The sequence below is a fragment of the Balaenoptera borealis genome (genome assembly GCF_965194805.1).
Source record: "Balaenoptera borealis genome assembly, chromosome: 13".
NCBI classification, from domain to species: Eukaryota; Metazoa; Chordata; class Mammalia; order Artiodactyla; family Balaenopteridae; genus Balaenoptera; species Balaenoptera borealis.
The window spans coordinates 86,697,798-86,720,783 of NC_138870.1; the positions used below are offsets into that span (position 1 = coordinate 86,697,798).

The window sequence follows — 22,986 nt, forward strand, 5'->3', positions numbered from 1 at the left end:
CATGCTGCCTTCTGGTAATCTAGCAAAATTGGTATATCTGAATAACCATCCTCACAGAGCTGCACACTTTAGAAAGTGGAGATGGGAAGAAAGGGAATTTGCAAGGACCACAGTGGACTGCTGAGTTAAGGGGTACAGTAGAGTACCCTTGGCAGCCAGGGTAATCATGAGGAAAATGGACCCTGAGAGGACAGAAAAGCTACAGGAATGTTGGGAAGCCCTGAAGGTGAAGGCCGCCCACTTCACTATTTTGTCCAGGGCCAGATCTCTGTGTGCAAAAACTTCTAAATGGTTACAGAAAGAAAATCCTTATGTAGCAGGGAAAGTTATTTATCTGTATCTCTCATCTGTATCTATATATTTATATTTATACCTATACCTATGTCTATATATATATATATTTGAAAGAGAGATTTGTATTGTGCTTTTTTAAAGGAAACATTAGATTATTAACAAAGTTTTCTTATCCTACATTTAGATTTTATAATTTTGTGTTATTCATTTTTTTTTTACTTGCTTATTTTATTCTCACAGTGCCTAGCACAGTTCAATGTAACTGAAAGGTCAAGCATTTATTTAATAAATTTATTGAATAAATGAATAATAACTTTCTTGGTGCAGGTACTACACAGAATCTTGGAAGCCTGTTTGGGTTAGAAGAAGGATGCTTTAAGTGGGGGTGGGGCACCTCTCAAAGAGTTTCATCAGCAGCAGAAATAACAAAGAGTACTGCAATTTCTATTCCTGCTTGTCAAGAAATGAGGTAGGCATTTAATTTAAGGCAGTCAGGATCTAGCACTGCTGCTCTGCCTCAGACAGTAAAGATGAGCCAAGGAAAAGACAAGCCAGAGAAAAGACTCTGTCATTACTCCCTGTCAGCCCCAGTGACCATTCACACAAACACAACACAGACCAACATGTACAAGTACACACACACATATATAAATTTTTGTATTTTCTTCTGCCTATGTGTCTAGTCAGCTCAAATGGGTCGACTCGTGTTTTGGCTCACATAACCAAACCAGACTCTTTGGCTCAGCTCTACCTGCAAACTTTCTGGCCTGCTTGGGTACAGTGAAGTGGTTTGAGTTTCTGAGAACAAATAATTAGGCTCTAGATGAAGGCCAGGGTTATACAAAACCCATTCGTTTCTGCCTCTGTGGGTTCTGTGACCCCGTGAAAAGGAGAAAGCTAGATTAGGACAGTGCTCAGCTACATGGGCTTCATGAGATTTTTTTCCTTTTAGTGTTATCAGAACATGTGTTTAATTATTGTTTTTCTAGGCTTGATAAGCTTAGGGATTCATATCTTTAAATTACATCTCCCTTAATCAACCACATACGACATCTTGGATTCAGAGTTAGTGTTGGTGTGGACCAGAATATTGACCTTGTCTTTTTTATTTAGTCTCATCCCTTGGGCTTCAAAGGCAAATGAAGTTTCAAACTAGGCATAAGAACATCATCAACTCAAAAAGGCTGAGAATATATTTACTTATTTTATTAGATCTACTCCACCTTTTTTCTACATCTTTTTATGGGTTTTTTTTTTTTTCTCACTTTGTAGCTATTTTTTCTTTATCAGGGACAGAGCATCTAGAAATTCTTCTCTAAGCCCTTTTCCAAATCATGAATCACCTGACTATAATTACTTACTAACATATACCCTCTCAAATAACTTTCAGTGAACTGCGTGCATGTCCATTTACCCAGAGGCAACTACTGATATTATTTTTATAGAAATTACAGACATTTAATTTCCTAAGAAAAGCACAGCCTTGTCTGTTAAGCTTGAGGTAGGTAGGGAAGAAGGTAGGAAGCACCTTTCTCGTACTCAAGCTCAGAACTCATGTCCAGAGGAAACGAAACAGAAACCACCTTCCCAAATGGTGGAGCTTTTCATTTCCTAATTGGGAGCGGGAAGGGAGTGGTGGTCAGCTCAGTGGGCCAACTTTCTTTTTCCGATCTCATTTATCAGATGGTATTTTGGGATTCAGGGATTATCAGTATCACCTATGAGTTATTAATAGAATTGAAAGTTATTTGTATCAGTGAGGTGGGAGAAGACAGATGATAATAGGTATAGTTGCTCATATTATATGAGACAGGGAGATGAGGTCAGAGGAGGGTAAGAATAGTCCAAGGAATAAATAAAAGTTAACTAGGTAGTCATTATTCCACTCCCAAATAAATTTTTTTGTAATCATAATTCCTTAAATTGAAAATAAGGATAAAACTCTTGTGAGAAATTGGTTTAAAACCCAATACTTGGGTATTAGATAGACGAGCTGGAGAGGTGTGTTTTGTCTTTCATTTTTGTGTTTATCTTCACTCTTTGCCTTTTCAAGCCACAGGCAAAAGCTCCACCATCCTTAGAGATTCTGGTTACTTACTAATTTGAATCATATTCTTTTAATTTCAAAGATATCAATTCCTTTTCAATCTAACACATTCTGGAGGTTGGTACGGAAAGTAAAGAGAAAGAAGGTGAGAAAACATCAGATTAAAAGGGTTTGGAAGTGAACACTGGACATGTTCCCTCATGGTACAAGTGCAGTGTTATAACTGTTCAATGGTGATTTAGTAACTGCTGAATTTTTAATTTCCATGCGCTTCTTCCATTTTTTTTTCTTTGAAATGCCAGAGAATGTTGCTTGGGTCCTTCAACAACTGACTTGGTCTGATTCTCATGACACAACGTAGTAATCAGTCTGGGGTCTATACTTTTCATTGGAACACTGAAAACTTACAGTTCAGCAAAGATTAGAAGGGTGATTCCATTGGAACTGCACTAACATTGGTCATTAGCCACATGAAGACAGCCAGATCTTTCACCAGAAAGAAACACATGATGGGTTTTGGGCCCCTGTTGATGGGGTCACTCTCTTAATTATGGAAAACTTCTGAAAATAGCTTGATTGCATGGCCTTTTGACTTCTGTACAGCTTGGATGACAGACTTGTAGACCCTGAAGCTGATGGTGACAAAGAGGAGAGCCAGGATGATGTAAGAAGCCACAGTGATGATGCTGAAATCTCCAGGGTAAGTAGCACTATCAGTGTGGGGCAAGAACCAAGCTCAGCTTTCTTCACCTTGTGCCAGAAAATCAGACGGTGTATTGCAAAGGAGGCTACAGAGCAGGTTCCCAGGTAACTCCCTCCCGTGTCCCCTCCCCCTATCACTAGGTGTGGAAGGTTGGGCCCCAGAGGACAAAGAGGACTTAGATGGAATTGACTGGCTTCCAATGGCTCTACCATGGGCTTTTCCAAGGAGGGCAGGGGAGAAAGAGGGGAAATAAAATAATCACACTGTTGGCTCTCCCAAGTCCCTTCACTCCTTCTGGTTCGTGCTTATACTCTGACTACTAGTAATGTTTTGATATACAGCCTTCCAGACTTTCTCTATTATCTTATATGCTAACTGGAACTTTTCTTATTTAATATTTCACTTAAAAATCCCTTATCCCTTTGCATTTTTCCCCACTGAAGGGTTCCCTAATTGTTTTCTTTTGTCTCTCTGCCCCTGCCCTAATCCCATTCCCCTGAGGTAGATTCTAGTAATGTTTTGATATATAGCCTTCCAGACTTCCTCAATTATTTTATATGCTAACTGGAACCATGACTGTTTTCACTGGACGGGACCTTGGAGATCATCTTTCCATCTCTCCTTACCCCCTCCCACTAAACCTCCCCCCCCAGCCACTGCAGGCTTCCAGAAGATACATAAGCTAAATGCCCGACCTGCAACACCACCTCAGCCAGCGACTGGCAGAACTTGGACTAGAACCCAGGTCTTTTCAGTTCTAGTTAAATGATCTTTCTGCTGCTTTCCACAACTTTAGTTTTTAGCCTGTTTCATGACCTAAAGAAGCAGTTTCTGTAAGATGGATTTAAGTGGTTTATGGCCAGATTTAGTTTACTAGGTGACCATTCATTTCCTGATGGAAAACAAGCAAACAGACAAACCAACAAATAACCTTCTAACCAAATAGAAATGGCTATGGTTCGTCTCCTCTGTTCCTCCTTTGGTCTCAGTGACTGGCCTACAGGCTCAGTGCTCTGCTTTCCTGGAGCAGCTTTCTTGTACTAAGATCATCCTTAGATCCATCTATCATACAGTCAGCTTTTGCTTCTTATTCTGTTTTCTTATTGGTCACTTGCTTTGGGCATAGGTACAGCTCTCCCTGCTTTCTCTTCAAGTGCTTCCAGAAAAACTGAACTTAAACCAGCCAGGCCATTCGAGTTGCTAATTTTCTGGGTATGTTCAAGGTGTTCCCCATAAAAACCAGGACTCTCCCCTGGTGTGGGACATCATGTTTCTTTTTCCGTACCTTCTGTACCTGAAATTTATAGCTTGACCAGTAAATTCTGACCCCCCTTAAACTGCTAGTCTTGACTTTTTCTTTACATTTTTAAATAGACCCCTCTCCAAGCTTTCTAAGTTCAACTCGAGCACACACATACATCTCCTTTTATAGATAGAAAATGCACACTTTCACAAAATAACACTAATAAAAACCTTGGGGTCTCACTCTACCTCCACCCTTCTTTCACCCCAGTCACTCTCAGAACTTCTCAGTCACCTGGCCCACCTAGAAGTGCTAGGATCAATCTTCACACCAGGCCTAGATCTTTGGACTTTGTTCAAAGTCCATCATGTCTTCTGAGTTATAGTAAACATGCTTACTTTAACTGTAGTTCGATCTCTGACAGACAGAATTCATAGTGATCTTTGGATATGGGGATTCTTTTTTTTTTTTTTGAACAAACTTGAGTTTTCAAGGAAGAACATGTCAGAGAGTGAATAACAAAGAGACCCACTTTGCAAATATAATGTGCAGTTAATAGAATACAAGTGAGCTCTTCTGAGTTTGATGGTGGTGGTTGTTGCTTGGGGATCTCTTTCTTTCACCAAAGCCTCTGCCTGTTGTTGTTTCCCCTCACATGTGCTTGTGCGTGTGCCGTGGGGGACGTTAAACAAGCACCGTCTTGTTTCATGTGATTTTGCAGAATAATGCTCTCGTGTTTACCTTTCATATCCACTTTAAGGATGGAATCTGTTTTACAACTGGGACTGCTGCTATGACAAATTCTGTAGCATTGCCTTCAGTTCAGGCACATGCCTCTGAAACCTTAATCACTAACAGATGCTGCTCTGAATCAAGAATTCCCCTCTCTGGCTACTCAGCCTGAGCAATGAGCTGCCTAACTTGGATCCTACAGGCTTCTTGAGAAACTCCACAGGCTGCCTTACTAGCACACTGGTAACATGCAGAAGATTGATATTTTCCAGGCCCAAGCAGGACTTTGAAATAATACCGAGCAGTTGTAGAGAGCTATTTATTTTCCCCTCCTCCTACAAGTGTTTTCACATACATGATCTCATTTTGTCCTTCAAATAGTCCTTGGAGTTAAGTAGGGAAAGCAGTATTTTCCCCTAGGAACCTGAGGTCCAGAGATGTTAAGTAACTTGATCAAGGTCACACATTAGCCTTGACTCCTAGTCTGGTGTTCCTTCCACAAAAATGACACTAGTATTTACTTTGTCCTGTGTCAAAATAATTCTAAAGTCTTTTCAGGTGCTGCATGAAACCAAACTGTCATTCTTACAGCTTGGATTTAATTAAATTTGTAACAGCTTTAGTGTTTTTGGGTTTTTTTCCCCCCTAGTCCTTAAATTATAAGGCAGTGATTTTGTGTGCCTAAAAATTATTTGGGGAGATTGTTCAGTAGATCTTGGTTCAGTAGATCAAAGGTGCAGCCCCCCAAAGACAAAAAGACAAAGCAGTATTTGTCTGGAAAATATGCCTTGGAGGGAGCAAGTGAAACCTCCGGGGTCTGAGTTTTCTGGAGAGGGAGAAGAGTAAGAATAAAGAGAAATTTATGGAAAGACGTGAAGTTAGGTGCTGCTTATGTTAAGGGCCAGCAGGGGAATCCCTAGTGGTGGGATTGCTAGAAAGGACTCTGGCGAAGAGGAATGGTTGATAAGATGTTTGCTCTGTGGTGCAGGCTATGATCCTTCCTTGTGGTCCCTATATATTCAGCAAAACTTGTGTTTTATGTGAATGGAGGCTTTTCTATGAGAATTAATGAAGAGGATGAGTTTTACTTCTGAATTGACATAATGGGGAACTGAGCAGAAGAGATCTTAAGAAGTTTGGATTTCTGCAGACTAGAATTTGAGGCTTAAATTCATTGCACCTTGCTACCTGTGGGATGGATATGACCAGGTGATATCTGGGTGAATACATGATAGTTAGCATGAAGACATTATAGAAAATATTATTATTTTTGGAATACTCTCATGGCTTTAGAAGAACTAGGATGTGATTAGAGATGTCATAAGAAAGGTGCACATCAAGAAAGTGAATGTGAACAAGGATGTTTGCAAACAGAGTAGGTGAAAGATTAAGAACCTTGAGATGCAGTTCCAGCTTCGGCCCATGTTGCAGAATGATTTTCACTAAGTTCTAGTGCCTTTGTTCCCTGTCCTATGCAATATGTAATGGTAGTTCACATGGACTTTTAATGCTTTTAATCTAACAGCCAGGGCCAAAAAGGGGAATTTTCTATATCTGGAAATCTTTAAGATCTTGAGAAAGACTTCTTAGTCTGAAGGAGCAGAGGATGGGGAGGTGCAAGGCACAGAACCAAAACATTAATTTTCTTTTTTAAAAATAAATAATTAATTAATTATTAAAAAAATTTTTTTGTCTGCGTAGCGTCTTTGTTGCTGAGCGCAGGCTTTCTCTAGTTGCAGAGAGCGGGGGCTACCCTTCGTTGCAGTGGCTTCTCTTGTTGGAGCACAGGCTCTAGGTTTGTGGGCTGCAGTAGTTGCAGCATGCAGGCTCAGTAGTTGTGGCTCACGGACTCCAGAGTGCAGGCTCAGTAGTTCTGGAGGATGGGCTTAGTTGCTCCACGGCATGTGGGATCTTCCCGGACCAGGGATCGAACCCATGTCCCCTGCATTGGCAGGCGGACACCCTGTGCCACCAGGGAAGTCTCAGAGCATTAATTTTCAATTCAGAAAAGAACAGACATTTTACATGAATGTAAGGAGTAAAAATGTCCTCTTTGCAGAGAAATGTGAACCCAGATATGCTGCCTTAGAAATAAGGCCATGTCCTTAATTATGGTATGGATACTGGAGAGTCCCAATCTTCTTCACAATTTAGGGGCTGAGATGACAACAGGATTCGATAAGAACACTTATGTTGAATAATTTCAATCCTCTCGGTAACAAAGTGAATTAGTATCATCTGTTGAAAAATAAGGGTTTGGACTATAGAAGTCTGTGGGCTGCACAAGATGTACAGACTAGTTCTGGGAGAAGTAAACTAGGGAGGCAACGATAAATTAATGGCAAGGCTGCCTATGAGTGGCTAAGGTCAAAGAACCTCTAGTCTTATGCAAACTTTTCAAATAAAAGCTCACTCCACATTTTACTGTCACAAAATCCAAATCTTTTCGAGAATACTGCTCAAATGGGCTTCCCATTTTCCCCCTCCTTCCCCATCATGGGACCAGAAGGAGCAAGCAAAGAAAAGGCCATTATTCTTCTGGCTGCGTTTTCATCACTTATTCTTTCAATCAGCAAATATTTGTTGAGCAGCTACTAGTCTAGGTGTTCTGGGTCAGGTGGTAGGAATGCAACTGCAGACAAAACAGACCTCTCCTCATGAACTTATTTTGTAATCATTTTAACTCCTTGGATTAAAATACTGCCTTTGAAGTTTATGCTGCATATAAAAATACCACCCCTTCTCTTTCTTGTTGCTATTATTTACCAAATAACCCATTTGTTGAAGGTTTTGATGCTTGTTCTTTGAGTCTGGGTTATGGGCGTGAGGAGAGCTGAGGATTCGTAGAGCTGTCTCTCCACTTTTCAGATGAAAGAGATCATGCTCTGAATCTCTTTTTTTGTAAGCCATTTGCTATCACTGAAAAGATTGACTGGTTATCACAGTCTTGCTCTGGGACACCTTAACCTATTCAGCAAAGATAACAATTGAATATGATGGCCATACCCTTGGTTTGATCCTTGCCTTGAGGCTGAGTTTTAACCAGCATTTATTGCTCAATCATGTATTTTACCATTTGGGATCAAGAAGCAGTTGCTTTCTCTAATCCTGTAAGTCCTCAAATTCCTGGACATATTCCCTTTTATTCCTGCTTGCACTGTGGTCAATTCTTTTCTGAGCTCATCTCTTTCTTGTAATACCTTGCTGTATTAATTTGCTAGGGCTGATGTAACAAAATACCACAAACTGCGTGACTTAACAGGAATTTACCAACTCACAGTACTGGAGGCTTTTCCTGCTCATTATTTTGGTAAAAATATATTGCATTTTATGAAGCAAATATTAAATGTTCCTATATAAACTTTGGCTAGAAGATATTGTATTACGGCTCATTACATTGAGCCCTAATCCAATATGACTGGCGTTCTTATATACGACGAGGAGCTTAGGACATAGCCATGCACAGAGGGAAGACCATGTGAAAGCACAGGCAGAAAATAGCCATTTACCAGACAACAAGAGAGGCCTCAGAAGAAACCAACTCTGCCAATACCTTCCTTGATCTTGGACTTCCAAACTCCAGAATCGTGAGAAAATAAATTTCTGTTGTTTAAGCCACACAGTCTGAGGTCCTTTGTTATGGGAGCCCTACCAAACTGATATAGGATCCTGGTTGCAACTTTCTGCTTGGCTTCTTATGTTCTCAGCTCCATATTATTTACAAATGAGCAAATTCCTGGAGGTTAATTGCATCGCTGAATGTTGGGTTCATCTTAATATATTTCCATTCCCTCTGAAGATCTTGGATTCTCAAGTCTTAGTTGTCTTGTTGAATTCCAGGTTTTTTCCTTTAGTCCTGTGAGACCACAGAAAGTTCTGTTCAGCTTCTAGCCTCATAGCCGCCCCTGCCCATTTCTGCTCAATTCTCAGATGCTAGACCCTACACTGCTTGTGAATCAGCAAATGCATTCAGGGGAAGAGGGGAGCAGAATTTGGGGCTTATCTCAACATACTTCTTGGTTCTTGGAGAGCTTTACCTCTCAAGTCCTGGCTGCCTTGATCGTTTCTTATGCTTTCAAACAGATGTAGTTTTTACTTTATCCAACTTTTCTAGGTTTTTGTTTGTTTGTTTGCTTTTGTAGGGAGGTTTGGTTTGATATAAACATGTCTATCAAAGCCATAACTGGAATAATTTTTATATTAATTTTTAACTTAGGCATTTTATTAAATTCTCTTATTGTCTGTAATAGATTTTTAAAAAAATTTTATTTTATTGAAGTATAGTTGATTTACAATGTTGTGTTAGTTTCTGGTGTACAGCAAAGTGATTCAGGTATACATATATACATTCTTTTTCATATTCTTTTCCATTGTGATTTGTCATAGGATATTGAATATAGTTCCCTGTGCTATACAGTAGGACCTTATTGTTTATCCATTTTATATATAATAGTTTGCATCTTGTAATAGCTTTTTGATTGGACCTTGTTTGCGTCCCTTCAAAATTTATTTGTTGAAACCTAATCTCTAATGTGATGGTATTTGAAGGTAGGGATTTGGGGTGTTGATTATGTCATGAGGGTGGAGCTCTCATGAATGGGATTACTGTAGTAAAGAAGACCCCAGGGAGCTCCCTCACCTATTCTGCCATAGGGAGACACAGTGAAAGGATGGCCATCTATAATCCAGGAAGCAGGCCCTTACTGGACACCAAATCTGTCAGCACCTTTATCTTGGAACTGCCAGCCTTCAGAACTGTGAGAAATAAATTTATGTTGTTTATAAGCCATCCAGTGTTTGATATTCTGCTAGAGCAACCCTAACTAAGACAGTAAGTATCGTATCTTAGTCTTCCAGCATTGAATATTGTTGTGAAGTATGAAGCCACTCTAATTTTTCTCTTTGTATTAGGTATGAGAAAGAATGTGATACTGTAACAAAGTATAAGATACAATGATTGAAATAAGATTGAACTTTATATCTCTCTCATCTATCAATCTGGCTGGTCTAAGGTATCAGAGCAACTGCTGCATAGTTATCCAGGGAGCAATTTATTCTGTCTTGTTGCTCCACTGTCCCCTGGCACATTATTCTCACCCCCAAGATTAAAGGTGGGATGCTGGCACATCTACATTCCAGCTTGCAAAAGAGGCAAAGGGGCAAAATTCAGAGAAAGCAGCTTTTCTTTAAATTTTGGAGGATTTTGCACACTTCACTTTAGTGTGTATCCAATTGTCCAGAACATACTCATATGGCCACCCTAACTAACTGCAAAGAAAGTTAGGAGATGCAGTGTCTAGCTGGGTGGTTATACAGCCAGAAATAAGAGGAAATTTAGGGGTAACAAATAGGAATGTGTCTCAAATTGTAGGTTACTTAATCATTTTGCCTGCATGCCTGAAGTTTTTTGTTTTGTTTTTTTCATCTTTGAGGTCCAGTGCTATCACTAGGATATGTTTTAGTGTAGATCGTATTGCATGAAGGGTTTTTTTTGGAGGGGGGTGTTACAGATTGCTAGTTCAAGTTACAGATTTAAGTCTTTTAGGTTTTTCAAAATTACGTCTTTAAATTATTTTTTTCTTCTTTTCATTTTGTGTTGATTTTGTTTTTGCCTCTAATTCACATCTATGACTTTGTTTGCTTTTCTCTATCCTGTTCTTCTATCCTTTAGTGTGATTTTGATGATGGCTCTTTGTGCTGCTTAATGTATCCTGATTTCTTGATGGATTTTTTTTTCTATTTATTTTTTAAGTCTGCCAGCTTGTGTTTCATCTCCTCCAGTTCTCTGCTTTAAGCTCTTTGATTCATTAGGTGCCTTATATTTATGACCATATATTTGGTCATCATTTTTATCTGAACAGTAGCCATATTTTTCTGGTGTGTGTTCATCACCTGCCATGTATTTTTCCCACATTTTTCTTCCTTTTCCTGAAATAACTTTGCATACATACTTGGCTGGTTCTTTTTTGCTTATTACTTTTGTGAATGAGGTGAATTCTTCCAGTTATTTTTGAGAGGTTTCTTCAGGGAAGAGACTAGAGCAGTGTTCCAGGCAAGCAGTAACTTTCTTTGGTTCACAGCAAAGCTCTTTATGGCTCAGCAGTGCGTGTATGTGTGTGTATACTGTTTTAACCTTCATTTCTCCCCAGTGCAAAGAAATCAGCAGTTTCTGGACTGCTCACAATTCAAGATCTATTTCCTTCAACCTTCCTCAAGGACATATTGCTTCTCTCAAAAATGTGTGTTTCCTTGTTCATTTCTACCTCCTCTGCCCATTCTATGGGGTTTGGAGACGCTTCCTCTAAAGACCAGGCCTCCTGTTCCCATTGTTCCAGACAAGACTTGTGGTGTTGCCCCTTATGCTGTGCCCTGTGCCTTGTTAACTGTGCTCTGCCTGATTTGTCTGAGATCCTCTCCCACAGCTGTCTCTTTAGGCATTTCCCTGCATCCCTGTTTGACTTTCCCTACATTTGGTAGCTCCTTCTCAAATATTATAGTTCAAAGTCACTGGTATCTCCTAGCTTTACCAAAGATCACCTCTCTCTCTTTTTCATTGCTGCTTTGATTTCTAAAAAAATGTGGGTAGAGCCATTTTTTCTCTGGCATTTTATAATCAGGTACCGTGAATATCCATTTAGAGGACTCCATTATTGTTTTGTTAGGATTAACTCCCTTAAATGGTATATTTACAAAATTTCAAGAATTCCAATCTGTTTTTCAAAAAAGTTACACAAATCTATACTACTCTTCCACCAGTACAGTCTGTTTTCCTATACCCTTACTAATACATATATAGAGATTTGCCTATTTGATATTCTAACATGGTATGCCCCTTAAGTTGCACTTTTCATTATTACATGGCAACTAATTATAGCTTCTTTTGAGAATTTTCTATTATTGTCTGTTAGTGATTTTTGCTTTCTTTTGGTGCCATTGTCAACTTCCTATGGATTAATATGAGCTTTTTCTTAAAGGTGTATTTTTCTCAGTTAGTCATTTGCATGTTTTAGTTTTATTTTCAATGTACTATTTTGCCAAATAAAAATGTATTTATAAGAATAAATATAAAGCAAGTTTAATATTTTCCTGTATACCTTGGGTATCATTTTCTTTACCACACCAAGATTATATATTCACATATATATTTCTTTAGTGGTATAGATCTTGTTTTTCTATTTAAATCTCAAATAAGTCTGGAATTTGTTTTGAATTGAGTATGAATATTAATGTAGCTTATTTTCCCCACAACTGATAGTCAAGTACTCCATCACCATTTATAGACTAATTTATTTTTCTCACTGATTTAAGATGCCACTATTAACAAATTAATCTTATGCTTATGAAGAAATGGTTCTAAACTCTAAATTTTCTTCCACTGCTTGCTTGTTTTTATGGAAGTACTACAATATTTTAATTATTATTTTATATATTAATATATTTTACTTTCTAGTAGGACAAAGTCCTATCATTACTATAATTTCTGAAATCTCCCACTTAGTTTCATCTACTATTCTTCCAGATGAACTTCAGAATCATTTGTTGCGTTTCCAAAAATAAATCCTCAAACCCACTGGGATTGCACTGAGTTTATTTATTTATTTGGGAAGAATTGACATCTTGATAATATTAAGTCTTCTGAGCCAGTAACATGATATAGTTCTCCATTTAGACAAGCTTTCTTTTATGTTCTTCAATAACAATATTGTGGTTTTATTCACAGAGATTCTGCACATTTCTCTTGAGTTTAACTCTTAGGTGATATGTGTTTTGCTATTAGGAACTCAATTTATTTTCTAATTTATTGTTGCTGGAATGTAGGAAAATATTGAGCATTATTTATTTTGTAATTACTGCTCTACTAATCTTTCTTATAAATCCTAGTTGCTTTTCAGATTATTTTGTTGAGTTTTATACGTACCCAATGATGTCATCTGTAAGTAATGTTACTTTTTCTTCCTCTTTCCAGTATTCGTACTTTTAAATTTGCTTTCTTTCCCAATTGCATTGGCAAAGTTTTCCAAAATTGGCAGGCATATTTTACTTGTTCTTACTTGTTCTTGATTATAATAAGAATGCTTCTATTTTACTGTTAAAGTGACTTTTTTTTTTTTTTGTAGAGAACGAGTAATTGGGTCTATTAAAAATATTTTGATTTTCCCATCTAACAATCACTGTCTTTTAATTGGTATGTAAATCATTTACCATTAATGTAACTATTGGTTGTATTTAAGTCTCCTTTATATTATTTGTTTTTTTGCTTGTCCCCTCTAGTTTTGTTCCTTTTTCCTTTTCCTGCCTTCTTTTTTTTTTTTGGTAATCCATTTTAATTTGTTGACTTGCTATATCTCTTTGTATTTTTTTAGTGCTTGTTTTAGAGATTATGATATACATAACTAAGTTAATACCTTTTTAATTCAAGCAAAATGCAGAAGCAAAATTTGGAGCCACAGAGCGTTTTGGGCAAAAGAGTTAAATTAATCTAATTGTATTTTAACAAGATAACTTTGTTGCTCTCTTGAGAATAGACTCTAGGAGTATAAAGGCTAAAGTAGGGAGACTTGCCAATATAGGGGAAATATAAGGAAATAAGTTTAAGGAGTTTCCTCTTATTATGATTTTGCTGAGAGTTTTTTATCAAGAAAGTGTTAATTTTGTCAAATGCTTTTTCTGCTTCTATCGAGGAAATTATTGAGGAAATCATTTTATTCTGTTAATGTGGTGAATTGTATTGGTTTATTTTTCAATGCAACTAACCTTGCATTCCTGGGATAAAACCCTCTTAGTCATGAGGTATTATCCTCGTTATGACTTTCATAACGGCAGTGAAAGCACAGAGTCCTAACCATTGGACCACCAGGGAATTCCCTCTTTATTAATTTTTGATTTAGTATGACTTAATCCTTCTAAACTCATTGATACTTGTTTATGCCCAATATATGATCTATACTGATGAATGTACGATGAGTACTTAAAATATTCTGTAGTTGTTTGGGTATGGTGTTCTATAAATGTCAGATCATGCTGGCTGGTAAAGATGTTTCAGTTATCTATGGCTATGCAACATATGTCCCCCATATTTAGTGGCTTAAAACAACAACATTTACTTGGCTCAAATTCTGCTGTTTCAGCAAGGCTTAGTGGGAACAGTTTACTATGTCCCACCCAGCATCAGCTCGGACATCTCAAAGGCAGGTTCCACTCAGTATCAGCTAGTTGGGGCTGGGTTGGAAGCTGGAAGCTGGAATCATCTTAAGCTACTTAAGCAACTCTCTCTATTTTAATGTGGTCTCATTATGTGGCCTCTGCAGCATGGTGGCTCAGGGAAGCTGTTGGTTTAAAGCACTCAAGTTGCATATTATGAGAGAGGGAGAAAACCAGGTAGAAGGTATATTGCCTTTTTTGACTTAAGCCTTGGAAGTCATACAGCTTACTTCTGCCATGTTCTATTTGTAGTGGCAGTCACAGAATGCTGTCTATCCAGTCAAGAAGAGAGGCAATAGACTCCAACTCTTGATGGGGGTGTGACGAGGTTCTGGAAGAGCATGTGAGGCTGTAAATACTGCTGAGGACATTTTTGGAAAATAAAACTTGTCACAATATTGTTCAAATCTTTTTCTTATAATACCAGCTTCTTTCTTTTTTTTTTTTTTTTTTTTTTCTCTATTGATAACTGAGAAGAGGGCTAATATCTTAAACTATGAGTGTAGACTTACACATTCCTTCATTTTGTTCTGCTAGTTTTTGCTTCATTTCTTTTGAAACTTTGCTGTTGGTTGCATACACATTTTAAATTATGTCTCCCTGATGAATTGTTCTACATATCTTATAAACCCCACAGGAAACTATTATCTTTGCTTTAAATAGTCAAATATTTAGAGAAATTGAGAAATTAGAAAGTCATTTATATTTGCCCATATATTTTTTGGCACTCTTCATTCCTCGCAGATCTAAATTTCTGTCTGATATTTTCCTCAAGCCTGATGTGCAGGTCTACTATTTATGAATTTTCTCAGATTTTATTTGACTATGTCTTTATTTTGCCTCCAATTTCAAAGCATATTTTTTCTGGATGTAGAATTCTAGGTCAATGATGTTTTCCTTTCTGTGCTTTAAAGGTGTCATTTCATTGTCATCTGGTTGCACTATTTCTTTTTTTAACTAATTAATTTATTTTTTGGCTGCGTTGGGTCTTCGTTGCTGCACGTGGGCTTTCTCTAGTTGTGAAGAGCGGGGGCTACTCTTCGTTGTGGTGTGTGGGCTTCTCATTGTGGTGGCTTCTCTTTGTTGTGGAGCACAGGCTCTAGGCACGTGGGCTTCAGTAGTTGTGGCACATGGTCTCAGTAGTTGTGGCTTGTGGGCTCTAGAGCGCAGGCTCACTAGTTGTGGTGCACAGGCTTAGCTGCTACATGGCATGTGGGATCTTCCCGGACTAGGGCTTGAACCCGTGTCCCTTGCATTGGTAGGTGGATTCTTAACCACTGAGCCACCAGGGAAGTCCCTGGTTGCACTATTTCTAATGAGAAGTGAGCAATCATTCTTTTTCATCCGTATGTAATGTACCTTTTTTCTCTGGTCCCTTTACATATTTTCACTTACTTTTTAGTTTTCAGCAATTTGACTGTGATGTGCCTAGGTGTGGTTTTTCTTAGGTTTATCTGGCTAGAGTTAGTTGAGCTTCTTGAAGAATTTGTGGCTATTGTTTCTTCAATTTTTTTTTCTCCAATATCTTTTCCCTTTCCTTCTAGAATTCCAATTACATATTTGTTAGATAACTTGATATCGTTCCACAGGCCACTGAGGCTGTATTCATTTTTTTAGTCTTATTTTCTTTTTTGTGAGCTTTGGTTTAGATATAGTTTCTTTTGTCTAATCTCCAAAACTAATCTGTCCCCTGCAATGAATAGTCTGTGGTTAAGCCTATGCAGTGAATTTTTCATTTCAGATACATTTTTTTGAGTTCTAGAATGTCCATTCCTTTTTTCTCCCTATTTTTTATTTCTCTTTTTAGATTCTGCATCTATTCACTCAGCACTTGAACATATTTATAATACAGTATTCCCTTGGTATCCACAGGGGATTGGTTCCACTGTAGATACCAAAATCCACAGATGCTCAAGTCCTATAGTAAGCCCTCTGTATCTGCAAGTTTTGTATCCACGGATTCAACCAACTGCAGACTGTAAACATAGTACATGATGCACAGTTGGTTGAATCCGTGGATGCAGAACAGGCGGGTGTGAAGGCCGACTGTATATTTATTGAAAAAGTTTGTGTATAGGTGGACTCATGCAGTTCAAAACCCTGTTGTTCAAGGGTCAACTGTTGCTATCGTAAAGTCCTTGTCATTTAATTCCAACATTAGTGCAGTCTCTGGGTTTCTACTGACTTTTTCTTTCTGGTTTTGGGTTTTAATAAGTTTTTCCTGCTTCTTCATCGGTTTGGTAATTTTTTGTTGTATGCTAGACATGTATGCTGCAAAGTTGTTGAAAATCTGGCGAGAGTATGTTTGAGATTATGTCTTCCATTAAACAGTGTTGAGGTTTGTTTTGGCTGACAGGAAATTTACTCAATCAGCTTGATCCTACTTGATTTTAAGCTTTCTTTGTGAGAGTCTAGAATAGTCCTTAATCTAGTGATAGAATAAGTCTTCACTTAACATCTGTCCATTCTAGGGTTGCAACTAAATGCCTGGGGTATTCAGGCAAGTCTCTTCATTTGGCTTGTGAAAATAGGAACATCTCTCAGTATTGTAAGAGCTTTGGAATCTGCATTAATCTCATGGCCCTGAAGTAGCTGTTTCCTATAAGACCCTTTGGAGTCTTGCTCTGTGCATGCACAACTTAGTATTCATCCAGAGACTAAAAGGGATCTCTGTGCAGATATAAGGGGCTAGTCTATATAGCTCTCTCTTCTTTGGTACCTTTGGTCACAAATTTCACTTTGCTGTCTACGTGTCAAGATTTCTCCTCTTTATTTGTGATCCACTCTCTGTGCTGCTATTTGTATTGATAAAGTGTTCCTAGGCAGAAAGCCAGAGAGATATAATGTTCACCTCATGCATTTTTGCTCTCTCAAGAACAACACTTGTATTGTTTTGTCTAATGCCTAAAGCAGTTTCTTCACTTATTTTTGTTCAATTTTTTATTGAAGTATAATTGACATATTAATTGCAGGTGTACAACATAATGATTCAATATTTGTATATGTTGCATAATTATTTGTGTTCAATTTTTGAATTGTTTATTGTGGGAGGATAAATATTGATATGATACTAATTACTTCATCATAATGAGAACTATATGTCTAAACATGTCAAATTTGAGATGTCTATAAGGTAACCAGATAGCAAAGTGTGGTAGGCTGTTGAATACATGAAATTGGAGTTCAAGGATGAGGTCCACGCTGGAGACATAAATTTGGTATTCATTAGCATAAATAATATATATAAAGTTTTGAAGTGGATGAGATCTCCAAACGAGTTGGTATAGATTGAGAGGAAATATGAGGACTGAGCCTTTGGGCAATTTTAAAATATCAGGGAGATGAGGAAGGATCAACAAATTCAGAAACATCAAGTGGGTAGGAGCAAAACTAGTGTCATGTGATGACCTAGAAGCCAAGTGAAGATGTTTCAAGGAAGAGGTAATGATTGACTGTGTCAACTTGTGCTGATTAGTTAAGTAAGATAAGAATGTAAACTGATCATTGGATTTATCAAACACTGGTGTCATAATGACCTTGACACCAGCAGTTCCAGTGGAGTGTTGGGGATGAAAACCTAACTGGAGTGAATTCAAATCAGAATGGGGGGAGGGGGGATTGGAGGTAGAGAGTATGGAGACCTTATAAAATTATGAATATAAAGATTATGTGGAGGGAGATGCAAGAGGGAAGAGATATGGGAACATAGGTATATGTATAACTGATTCACTTTGTTATAAAGCAGAAACTAACACACCATCGTAAAGCAATTATATTCCAATAAAGATGTTAAAAAAAAAAGAAGATTATGTGGAAAGGAATGTAAATATAGATAATAAGAAATATAATACAGTAATTATTTGTCTTTGAATGCTTGATAGAACTTTTCTTGGAAACCATTGGACCTGAACTGATGGAGGGATAATTCCAGGCATGTTCCAGTAAATGTTCAATAACTGGCTCTCTGAAAAGAAAAAGCCCTGATTTGTAGCCTTTGCCAATTTCTGTGATGAAAATACTCCCATCATGGGATATTTCAAGCTACTAATGTAATGTCACTGAACACAGAGTTGGGAAGACATCCATCCATCCACTCTCAAGAGGTCAGCATATCACTGAGTATCTGGTCATCTTTTCCAGTTTATTGTATTATTATTGCTTTATTGAGATTTTTATTTTACGTATTCTTGGATTAGTTTTAACAATTTATATTTTCCTGAAAAATTATCCACTTCATTTATCTTAGGTTGTTTCAAAGGAGAAAACATGACAAGTGCTGTGAACTATTTAGGAATCACAAATGTACAAAGTTTTGTTTACTCCCTTCATTTGGGTGAAAATAAAGTAATTATAACACAGTATAATATAAAAGAAATCCTTGCTGAAAGCAGAAATATGGTGGTCCACTTTCATCACTCTTCTGTCAAAAACAAACTATATGTTATACAAGAAGTATGAATATAGAATTGTCTTCTAATTTATTGATTATGAGATATACACACAAGATGGAATAGGACCTTCTGCATTTAAAAGTCTGCTTGAGCAGAAGGAAGACTAAATTGAAAACATTGCAAAAAACCTTGTGGCATCCTTCCTAGGAGATTTCTTCAAGTATATCCTACTGAATTTTTCATTTGTCCTATCATATTTTTAATTTCTTAAAATTTTTTTCTATCATCTTGTTTTTGTTTATGGTTATAACATCTTACCTTATGGAAGATATTAATTTATTTTTGAAGTTTTCTTCTATTTCCACTATTGAACCTGTTCCTCCAAATTTCTCCATCTGCCTTTTGGTTTGTTTTTGTTTTTCCCTTAACTGTTATAGTCTTTCCTCAAATGTCTGTTGAACTTGGTAGTCCCATCATATTTAAGAGCTAAGGGGCTCTGTATCTGTGTGTTTGTGTGTAGGTTTTAAATGGTGTGCTTCATGGTTGGGTGATAGAAAAGGGCTATTTCTTTGGGAGAATCAAAAATCATGTATAGATATATGATTTTTTTCCCCCAGTGGGTCAATTTCTCCAGAGCAAAATTCTTTAATTCACTACCAGACAGTTGTAAAATCTTGGCTACCAGTATTCTGGGAACCAAGTTATGAATGGGAGCTCCCACATATCACTGTTCAGTATGTTCTTTCCATTATTTTCCCTTTTTTATTTTCTTTTAGTAACACAGCTTACCTCAATTCTCAATGAGCCTGGTGTTCCTAAGTCCAGGGTCTATTTCAGTATGTAAGAGAAGAAAGCCTTCAAACTTCTGCCAAGGTTGGGGAAAAATAGTCATTCAACTGGTGGAGTGAGCTGGTGGCCCAGGAATCCTACTGCTTCTTGTTCCAACTTTTCAATCAGTTCACCCACATTTAGCTCCACCAATACATTCACTTTCTGGGATACCTGAGGAATCCAGTTACTAAGACTCTCTTGGATTCTGCAGCCCAAATTATTTTAGTTCTGGGCTTCCTTCATGGGCAGTTTGGTTTCAGTTTTCTCTGGTCTGCTAGTCAGTTCTACTTGTCCATCTGCTTTCTTGTTTCCAAGTTCATGTTGCTTTCATCTCCTTTGCTATTCTCTATATCTGTGAGTTTTTTAATCTTAAACTCCTTTAATCCCATTTTAGTGAGGTTTCAGGAGGAGTGAGTCAAGATTAACACCAAATTCTGTCTTCTCTGTTCAATGTTATTTTGCCTAGCTTGAGTTTTATTCTTATGTAGAACTACCTTTCTCTCTCTCTGATTTCAGAGCCCTTTCAACCTTAGACATGTCTTTTTAGCACAGAAAATATTTCTCCTATTATATCACTGATTACAGTGTATGTTCTGTGTTTTCAAGCCATTTTCTTTGAGATCTATCTCTGAGATTACCTTCCCTGTGAACCAAATCTGACTGACCTTCCCCAACAGAGCCAATCTGTACATTCTCTATATTTCCATAGCACTTTAAATAATCCTGTGTTATAACACCCATCACAGTGTTTTGCCAAATAATTTTTGTTTTATATTTCTCCCCTGACTGTAAATCCCTTGAGGCACATTTTATGCAGTCAATATATGTAGTGGAATGAACAAGTGAAACAGAGTGTGGTTTAGAGAGATTACTGAGTAGATGAAGAAGCACAAAGAAGAAATGAAGAAAAAAATTTGTAAAAATGGGAAAATTTGTCACAGTAAATTGAAGACTTTTTAAGTCACAATCTAAGGTTTATTGAGAGGTAGGGCAGGAAGTGGCATGAAAAGAGTTCAGGAGCATTTATCAGAGGTGAATGAGGGAAAGGCTTTTACTGAGTAAAAGGAACATGTGCATTGCATTGTGGGGGAAAAACCAGTAAATGACCTTAGATGGGAAAACAGTCCTGTAAAGAGCATACCAATGAATTCTTCTTTGATTCATTCCATTCTAAACTGAGCCTCAAAAATTCTTCCTGCTGTTTACTATCTCTTTTAGGAGCTATGATTTAACATGAGACCTGGTGGTATGGGCAGCATTGAATGAAGCTGTCTGTTACTGAGCACGACTGAGGATGGATGGACAGGGATTTCCTGTATTTCTATATTGATAAAGTAATTTGGTGTCTGCAATTCTATATAATATGTTGGGTGATGGTTAGAGAAGGGGGTTTAAATGAGATATTCTCTAGGATTCCAACCTTGGTTCATAGTGCTTGCAGTGATAACAAAGAAAAAGCTTATTAGCAATTACCTACCAGATTTAAAAGTTTAGTGCTTGTACTTGAAGTATAGGAGAGGATGATTCTATATAAAATTTCAATGAAAAAAACATGTTTGGCCTATATCATATGAATTGACTGTATTGGTTGACCCAAATTTCCTTGAGAAAAGCAGATTTGGCCTTGATCTGTTAGTCAACATCTCTTGACCTTTTTAGTACCAATGGGCCTCTTTGCCATCTGGTGGAATTTAAATGAATAAAATAAGATACACTGAATTACAAAGAGAACATTATATTTATATACAGTTATCAAAGTATTAAATTCATGGCATCAATGTATATGTACTTTATTAACACATGAAATTATAAAACAATGCATTTAAAATATAGCTAAGTTAAAGTTAATTTTTATTTATTAAAGACAGTATTAGTATAAAGGCTTTTGTTGCTTAGCTTAAATGAGAACATTAAACTCTGGTGTACTACCTGATTCATCTCTTTCAGTGATTGGCCAATAATTATAGGTAGGGAATACTGAAAAGCAACATGGATCTGGGTCTCCTATGTGAAAACATGTGGCTTTCACGGGAAAATATTTGGAAAATATGGTGGCTGAATTACTGTGAACTGCTGAGTTGCTCAATAGTTAGTTATCCATGTTTCATGCTGAGCATCTGTGAGCAGGAAGACAGTCATCCCACGCAATTCTAGTAACAAGTTAGCTACTACCATAGTTTTGAAGTAGTGATAAATGTAAATGATATTTTTAGGTATCTGTAGTAAATATAATGTGATATAAAATATTTGTGATTTTTATTGGTAACAAAGTTACAGATGCAGCTAATGTTGCTGTGATGTGTTGCCTGTATTTATACTTGAGGGAAATGTCAAGATAGAGTCTAGTGAAAAAGAAAAGATAATTTTTTTCTCCCACCCATGATTACAAACTTCTCAAATTCTACCCTTGGACCCCAGGTTGAGCATGTTTGTCTTAGATTCTTTAGTCTAGTCTCACTCATGACCCTCTACCATATTAGTCATGAATTTTTAGACAATAACATTGGAACTGATCTCAGTTCCTTCTCTGCTATACTGCTTTAGTTTAATCGGTATTGAAGAAGGTGTTTTTGGCAAAGATGTTTGATTCTAGATGGTGAAATCTGAGAGGAGTGAACTAGGCCAGAAACCATGGAGTCTGGTTGTTTTCAGATCTAAAAAGTGACTTGCTGTAAGAATAAATTTGCCCTGCTTTTCTTCAGGACTTGAGAAAGGTTGAGCCCATTTTTGTTTCTATGTTGAGCCTTTTTCTTTGTCAACCACAAGGAAAGATCTGAATCAGAGACACGTGGTATGATGTCTGGCCCCCAGAGGTATAGTTAGCCCAACAGAGTTAGCCTGCAAAGCATACTCTGAATTTATGGTTTTAATCAAAGCAACTAGTCTGGATTTGTTTAGTTTCTTTTTTCGTGTTAATGGAGATAGTGTGTAGGGAAAAAAGAAACTTTATTTCTGCTGTAGGCTTAGATCCAGCCAGAAAGCCATAGTGAACCCTAATCCTGTAATCTATGTTGAGTTTTCTAAACATATACATTTCAGATATGTATAATTGAGATATATATAGTAACAATCATTTTAATGGAAAGTAGCTTTACAACGTTTGGTCTAGTGTTTCTTCCAAATATTATGACTTTGAGGCCATCCTTATAATTTAAAATTGAACACATTGTTCAAAAGTTGAACACATTGTACCTAATTCTCTATGTGCAATGTTTTTTGAGGTTTGGAAAAATAGTGAAGACTTTCATTTTGTGTGAGATTCTCAAATGAGAACAAGGAATAGGGACTTAGTTTGCATTTGAAAGCCCTATGATTCCACATTTGTTACGTAGTAACTCCCCATGATCAGTACAAAATGGGTACTAGAAAAACCCTACTTTTAAGAGGAGTCCATTTTAAATAGTGACAAAATTTTTAAGATAAATAGTGAAAAAAGATTTAATTAAGGCGTAAGCTTGAAAAAGAAATAAAATCATTAAAACTAATTTATTTTATTTCACATTACAAAATTTAGCTTATTACTATGCATTGATTTAAAACAAGG

The 22,986-nt window shown here is 37.1% G+C and overlaps 1 long non-coding RNA gene across 1 annotated transcript in view; it reads left to right on the forward strand.

Moving 5' to 3' along the window:
* The window catches only part of LOC309608954, a 1,139,914-nt gene that overhangs the window by 167,163 nt on the left and 949,765 nt on the right, over nucleotides 1-22,986 (forward strand). The gene's annotated exons all lie outside the window — the stretch shown is intronic.